Raw genomic sequence first — 7,831 nt, forward strand, 5'->3', positions numbered from 1 at the left:
GCGTGTATTTCGGTATCATGCGTGGTTCAGTATAGATGTGTGTGTATTTCGGTATCATGCGTGGTTCAGTATAAATGTGTGTGTATTTCGGTATCATGCGTGGTTATTTGGACACATATCAACTTCAGAAACTAAAGTCGATGTTTCGGAGCTTTTGTAAAGTTCATGGTTGCTTCACACTGAATATCAATCTTGTACCCTAAAACTTTGAACCTTGTGGTATACTAAAACCTAAAGTCTACGACATAGTATTTTATTTTTTCGTATGCCCTGAAAATAAATTGGATGTTTGCATACATTTGTTCACTTCTCCTGGCAAGCAGAATGCTAATAATGAAGATTCAAGTTAAGGCACAAATATCTATTAAAATAGTTCCCATCAGAAGGATGTTGCAGATGAAGTACCAGAGCTCTATATATTAAACAGTGATTTCTTGCAAATGATGCAAATTTTTTGTTCGAGGGAGTTCAGACTTACCAAAGTGGTTTCTAAAATGGGCAGAATGGAGAAACCATAAGAATATACATATAAACGTTTCTTATATTGTAGGTAAAGTCTGTAAAAACTAGAATTCGTAGATCAATTATGTTTGTTTCGGTATTTTGTATACATGTCGAATTTCGGAAACTTGATGTTTTTGAAACTTTATACGGTTTTTTGTTACGTCACACTGAACATTTCTAAACCCATCACTGGACAACACTATTCTTGTGTAATATACAAGCTCAGGTCAAGATAAGATATCCTTGTTTTTTTAGGCAAGAAATTTTCATTTTGATTCTTGAGGTAAATATGGATGGGATTGGTATACGTCATTAGTCACGTGCACTCATTGTATAATCTCAACAACGCTTACTTGTATTAGCTTGCAGTAAAATTTTTTAAAAAAAAACTACCATCGTAAGATATATGTACTGCTACATTCTGAGAAAAGAACATACTTGCGTAACAACCTATCAATCATAAAATTCTCGTTGCATTTTGTAAGTTTTATGTTAAACCCAAAGTAAGTACTTCTCAAGAATTTACTGCAGTTATGCACGCGACTTTTTTCCCGGTAGCATAATCTTCCGTAACTATAAGTTGTTATATGAAACGTCATGAAGACGTCTCCTGAAGGAATAATGCTTTTCTTTACGCAAAACAATGAGTTGAAAACAAATTTCCATTCTGAAATTTCTTTTTATTTTTACATTGGGTTTAAGAGTCTTTCAGTATAAATCTTCACACAACTAAAATCAACCTGTAATTATCGTGCCTCATTTGTCGTTTCACATCTGACATGATTTTAAAAGCTGCATACAAATAAGTTTTGTCACTTATTTTTCTTCTTGTACCACTCCAACATTTCTAGCTAGCAGAATATGAATAATGACTTCATCGTCCGTGCTTATTTTCACGCGTATAGTCAGTAGTAAAGTGTCTTCATTTGAGCACACATTTTGACCCATCGTGGTAATATCCACTTGCATGCAATCTTATTATGACAAATGTTATCGTTTTATCTATAATTTTGTCCTTTTGTGGACGAAGCTATTTCCAGACATGGAAATCGACGCGTTTGTTTTTAAATCACCCCATTTACGGATTTCATCGAATATGAATCACATCAAAGTGTTGTCTCGGTGGTAAATATATATATACCACATCAAAGTGTTGTCTCGGTGGTAAATATATATATACCACATCAAAATGTTGTCTAGGTGGTATATATATATATATACCACATCAAAGTGTTGTCTCGGTGGTATATATACATGTTCACGGATTTGGGGTTAAACGGTTTAAATCGAAATAACTGCCACGGTAAACGGAACGGATAACCTACTGGTGATCTTATGTCGTCTTTCCTTTTCACAGTTTATCCTCTTGGAGGATTTTGAAATGATGTAATCATGCGTGATGGAAACACTGATGAGATTATGTTATTGTTTAACACACTGGCCATTTTTAATTTATTAAGTGTGTTTTTTGTATATTTTAAACTCCTTGCAGATTTTAACTCAAACCTTGTAGTGACAATAATTTCGAACACTTGATTGTGACAGTGTTAGACTAATGGGTTAAAATAGCTTCAAGGACGATTGCAGATTTTGTTATGCGCTAATAAAATATTGTTATTTTCACATTGCACCGCGACTGGTGGTTAGCGTATCAGACTGGGAATCTCTAGTTCTAGCCATGGTGCTAGCAAATACTTTTACACTTTCAGTTGTGAGTGCATTATAAGATTGACATTTAATCTCGCTGTTCGGTTAAGTAATGTGTTTGCCTGGCTAAGCCAGAACCTTAAGGGCCTCTGAACCTGGTCGTTTAGCTCATTGTGTGAGTAAGGTATTGTTCAAGTGAACAAACAGACTCACTGCATCCTTTTGTTAGAAAGCGGAACTATATTGTGTATATCATAAATACCTAATGGAGCTTCCATGAAGAGACTAAGTGAGTCGTAGAGTAAGTTAAGAACAAATATCAATATAAGCGAATTGTTCTTATTAGTATGACATTTGCGCTTATTCCGGACTATCATTTTTTCCCAACAACTGTATATCCTTAGATGCATTTAAAACAGTTTTGGGATTGAAAAAGAGTACTCGTATTACAGAAATAAAATAGATTAAAGGAAACATGCAACGTGACAGCCTCGTAATCCTGGGGTTATCGTACTTGGAAGGATACACGTAGTTAACTCTGTACTTTAGAAGTGACATCTGGTCGATAAAGTGACAACCAAATCGTGGTTAAATTAAAAATGGCACTTTGATGTCCTAAACAAAACGCACTCTTGTTGATGAGTATTAATTCTAACTGCACCAGGACGAGACATAAAAATAATATTTATTTCTTGAAGACAGAAGATGATGTGTCCAAACGTTTAAAGAGAGAGAAACAGGCATTGTTTAAAGCATATTGTTTCTTTTTTTAAAGTAACAATTTTATTTTAATCGAAGCTCCGACGAGTGATAAGATTATACTTTAATTTGTCAGTATTCTGTGTTGATATAACTATAATTGGGATTGTAAGGTAGTGAGAACACGAATCTCATCTCAACGAAGGACTTTAGTTGAGAGGGAGACAGTACAATAATGTAAAGAACGACACGGAATAATGCTGTGCAGAATAACTGAATGGAATAAAACATTATAAACAGTATGGATGAATAGTGTCCACGACTTTCAAGAATCACTAAAGGGGGTAAAATAACATGAACGATATCGATATCACTGAATAGTGTTCGTAGTTTCACATAATCAGGTATACTAGTCTAAACGATATCACTGAACAGTGTTCGTGGTTTTACATAATCAGGTATACTAGTCTAAACGATATCACTGAACAGTGTTCGTGGTTTTACATAATCAGGTATACTAGTCTAAACGATATCACTGAACAGTGTTCGTGGTTTTACATAATCAGGTATACTAGTCTAAACGATATCACGGAATAGTGTTCATGGTTTTACATAATCAGGTATACTAGTCTAAACGATATCACTGAATAGTGTTCATGGTTTTACAGAATCAGATCTAAACTATAGCACTGAGTAGTGTTTACAGCTTTGCTGACTCTGAACAGAAATTATGACTACCTAAGCAATAAAGCTGTAGAAGCTATAGACAGTGTAGTGTATACAGTTATGTGAAGGTGATGTGGGTTAAACATAGTGGGTTATTACCATATTGTTACCATGGTGATTGGAGTTCGTTTACAAAACGCCGTAGACATATCGATCTATAATGAATTGAAGTAATTTGTGTTCTTGTTGTTTTGTTGTATATAGGAAATGATAGAATGTCAAAACGATCCTTAGTGTAAGGATCATACTTTGTTCGGTCACGCTCTCCTTAGTGTAAGGATCATACATTGTTCGGTCACGCTGTCCTTGGTGTAAGGATCATACTTTGTTCGGTCACGCTGTCCTTGGTGTAAGGATCATACTTTGTTCGGTCACGCTGTCCTTGGTGTAAGGATCATACTTTGTTCGGTCACGCTGTCCTTAGTGTAAGGATCATACTTTGTTCGGTCACGCTGTCTTTTAGTGTAAGGATCATACTTTGTTCGGTCACGCTGTCTTTTAGTGTAAGGATCATACTTTGTTCGGTCACGCTGTCCTTAGTGTAAAAATCATACATTGTTCGGTCACGCTGTCCTTAGTGTAAAAATCATACATTGTTCGGTCACGCTGTCCTTAGTGTAAAAATCATACTTTTTTCGGTCACGCTGTCCTTAGTGTAAAAATTATACTTTGTTCAGTCACGCTGTCCTTAGTGTAAAAATTATACTTTGTTCAGTCACGCTGTCTTTAGTGTAAGGATTATACTTTGTTCAGTCACGCTGTCTTTAGTGTAAGGATTATACTTTGTTCGGTCACGCTGTCTTTAGTGTAAGGATTATACTTTGTTCGGTCACGCTGTCTTTAGTGTAAGGATTATACTTTGTTCGGTCACGCTGTCTTTAGTGTAAGGATTATACTTTGTTCTGTCACGCTGTCTTTTAGTGTAAGAAATATACTTTGTTCTGTCACGCTGTCTTTTAGTGTAAGAAATATACTTTGTCAGTCATGCTGTCCTTATTGTAAAAATTATACTTTGTTCAGTCACGCTGTCCTTATTGTAAAAATTATACTTTGTTCAGTCACGCTGTCTTTTCACAAATTTTTAAAGTGTGAAATAAAATATTTTATCTGAAATTTTTAATACCAAAACAAACATAAAACTACAATTTTGACAGTGAGTCTCTCAAACTTTACTGAAAAACGATCTAGGTAAGAAAATATTACTTTTCGACAACTTTCGAACATTTTTGGGGGGAGGGGGGACTTTTAGAAATGTATAGGTCTGTTTACAGGAATACAAATATATTGAGAAAATGTTTCAAAACCATATATACATACATATCTTCACAAAATGAAACTACAAATAATGAGATGATAAGTTTTCCAGTTATTAGAAGCATATCAGATATTGGAGAGACGTTTTTTCCCTCAGCCTTTTTTCGATATACTACCTTGAGCAAGTTGAGTAATCCTAACAAGTCGCTGTATCTTTATTCACTAATGAAAACTTTGTTGTCAGTATATATTACGGAATCTTTTTGCACATCCGAGTTTCTTCAACTTTTCTTATTGTTTAGCAACACTGATATAATCAAATTTTCTTGAAATATATGTTTTTTCGTGGAACCATGAAAAAAAAAGCGTTTGTTGTTCGGAGCTCATTAAGCTTTTTATTTTTAAAATACTCCTGGTAGGTGTTATAAATAGTGCCACATTTTTACGTTCAGAGAATTTAGCTATATTTTGGTTACTTTTATGTACTATGAAGATGCTTCAGGATAGACTTACTGTTGTGGGTTAATTTGCTATTGATGACTGAAATATGTATAATCCTACAAATGGTTAAATGTGGACGCTATCACAGCCTTTTTGTAAGTGACTGATGAAATAGTCCTTCATCGAACTTGGACACCAGAAAAGAAAACTGCCTGACCCAGTAGATGAAAACAACATTTGAAAAACGTTGCAATCTGAAAATATAACTACGTTCTCAAATCCCATTTCATTCATTGATATAAAGCTTTTAAATATTTTAGTTATTTCCTTGACAATTTTCAGTTACATAAATAACGAACCTATAAGATCATTCATTGAACTATTGAAACGTTGAGGAATAGTTTGTTAGCTATTGAAACGTTGAGGAATAATTAGTTAACTATTGAAACGTTGTGGAATAGTTAGTTGATGAAGCAGAAGAATCCGCACAAGCCACTTCATCAAATAAATTTGAACCATTTAAAAAATGTAACTTTCATATAGCTCTATTTCTACCTTCAATCGTGAGAGCTTATTTGACCAAGAATATTTACACTGTATCCATTAGGGTTTAATAATATCTTCTTTTCCCAATATTTAGCCTAATTTAAATTAGTTGAAGAAGTTTGTTTGTTGTTAAGCGCAAAACTGCACAGGGGGATATCTATGCCAATCACAGGAATCGAAAGACGGTTATTAGTGTTATAAATACACAAGCTTTACTGCTGAGCCACCAGGGATATTCTTTAATAATATAACAGAATACAGGAACAAAGTAACATTTCAGATTTTGAACTGCTATTTATGATAATTTAACACAATGTACTTATTCTTAAAAAACATGAATTTCCAGCTTTAACTTCAATGATGTTTAAGTAAATAATGTTTCTCATAGAGTTAAGCCATTTTGTCCATAAGAATAAGCTTTTACTAGGACCTAATCAGTTTATATTTAAGATTAAAACCTGTTGTTAGTAGTATATGTTTCGTTCTACTTTCAGCTGATCATGCTATACCAGTTTTTGCCTTTATGTTATTTTATTATTCCACGATTATAATAAATAGTAATTAATCAAAGGAGGAGAGAAGGAGGTTACACCATACACCAATGTAGTCTTCGATGATCAACTGAACATTTTTGAGAATAAATAATTTAACGTTCAAACATTCCCATTGATAAGAAGTAATTGTTTTTTGTTTATTGTAAAATTACTCTTCAAATAAACATTAAAATTCTGCACCAGATTTAAATGTTCGTCATAAACGGGGATCCTTTACAATCTTCTTGTAAAATAAAATAGTACAAACCAACAGTATTATCTAGGTGGCATTGAGCAAAGAACTTCCCACCGACCAATTAATTATAACACTTCCCATGCTCTTATAATTGTTTACTATGATTGTTCGGTAAACTGCTCTAAAAGCCCTGATTAAGGCTCCCCAGTGGCATAGCGGTATGTCTGCGGACTTATAAAGCCAAAAACAGGGTTTTGATACCCGTGGTGGGCAGAACACAGATAATCCATTGTGTAGCTTTGTGCTTAATTTCAAACAAACAAACAAACTTGAGTTTTATATTTTGTTAAGATACGTAAGTATATACATTTATACTTATATGTACCTACATGTAAAATGAGGTAAGTTCTTTTTTTTACACGCCATGTTCAACTGGTATATGGCATGCAATAAGACTAAAACTATAACCTGCCATATCAGCAGTTTCGTGACCATTGTTGTTATTTTGTGCAAGAGTCATTGTTGCAGTAGCGAGATACCGAATACAGTGTACGAGTCTTGGCTAGCAGGTTTATTATTTGGAATAATACATTTAACTCTCTTGTTACCAGGTGTATTATTCGGAAAAATACATTTAACTCTCTTGTTACCAGGTGTATTATTCGGAAAAATACATTTAACTCTTTTCTTACCAGGTGTATTATTTGGAATAATACATTTAACTCTTTTCTTACCTGATGTATTATTTGGAATAATACATTTAACTCTTTTCTTACCTGATGTATTATTTGGAATAATACATTTAACTCTTTTCTTACCTGATGTATTATTTGGAATAATACATTAACTCTTTTCTTACCTGATGTATTATTTGGAATAATACATTTAACTCTTGTTACGTGGTTACAATTTATATGCTGTCATGTGGAATGTTACATTTTTAATTTTGAAAAGTGAGACCAAATGTAGTTACTTGTTAGGGTTATAAAGGAAATTAATTAATATACCCGTCTTTTTTTTCGGTGTCATACTCCACATACCCAACCATCCCTTTCTCTCAATTATTTACTAATGGGCCCGGCATGGCCAGGTGGTTAGGGCGCTTGACTCGCAATCTGAGGATCGCAAGTTCAAATCCCCGTCCCACCAAACATGCTCGCCCTTTCAGCCGTGGGGGCGTCATAATGTGACGGTCAATCCTACTATTCTTTGATAAAAAGAGTAGCCCAAGAATTGGCGGTGGGTAGTGATTACTAGCTGCCTTCCCTCTAGTCTTACATTGCTA

At 34.1% G+C, this 7,831-nt stretch overlaps 1 protein-coding gene across 1 annotated transcript in view; it reads left to right on the top strand.

The window, feature by feature from the left end:
- Positions 1 to 7,831, top strand: part of LOC106465296 (rho GTPase-activating protein 7-like) — a 116,388-nt gene that overhangs the window by 14,512 nt on the left and 94,045 nt on the right. The gene's annotated exons all lie outside the window — the stretch shown is intronic.

This window comes from Limulus polyphemus, unplaced genomic scaffold, assembly GCF_000517525.1.
Source record: "Limulus polyphemus unplaced genomic scaffold, Limulus_polyphemus-2.1.2 Scaffold1898, whole genome shotgun sequence".
NCBI classification, from domain to species: Eukaryota; Metazoa; Arthropoda; class Merostomata; order Xiphosura; family Limulidae; genus Limulus; species Limulus polyphemus.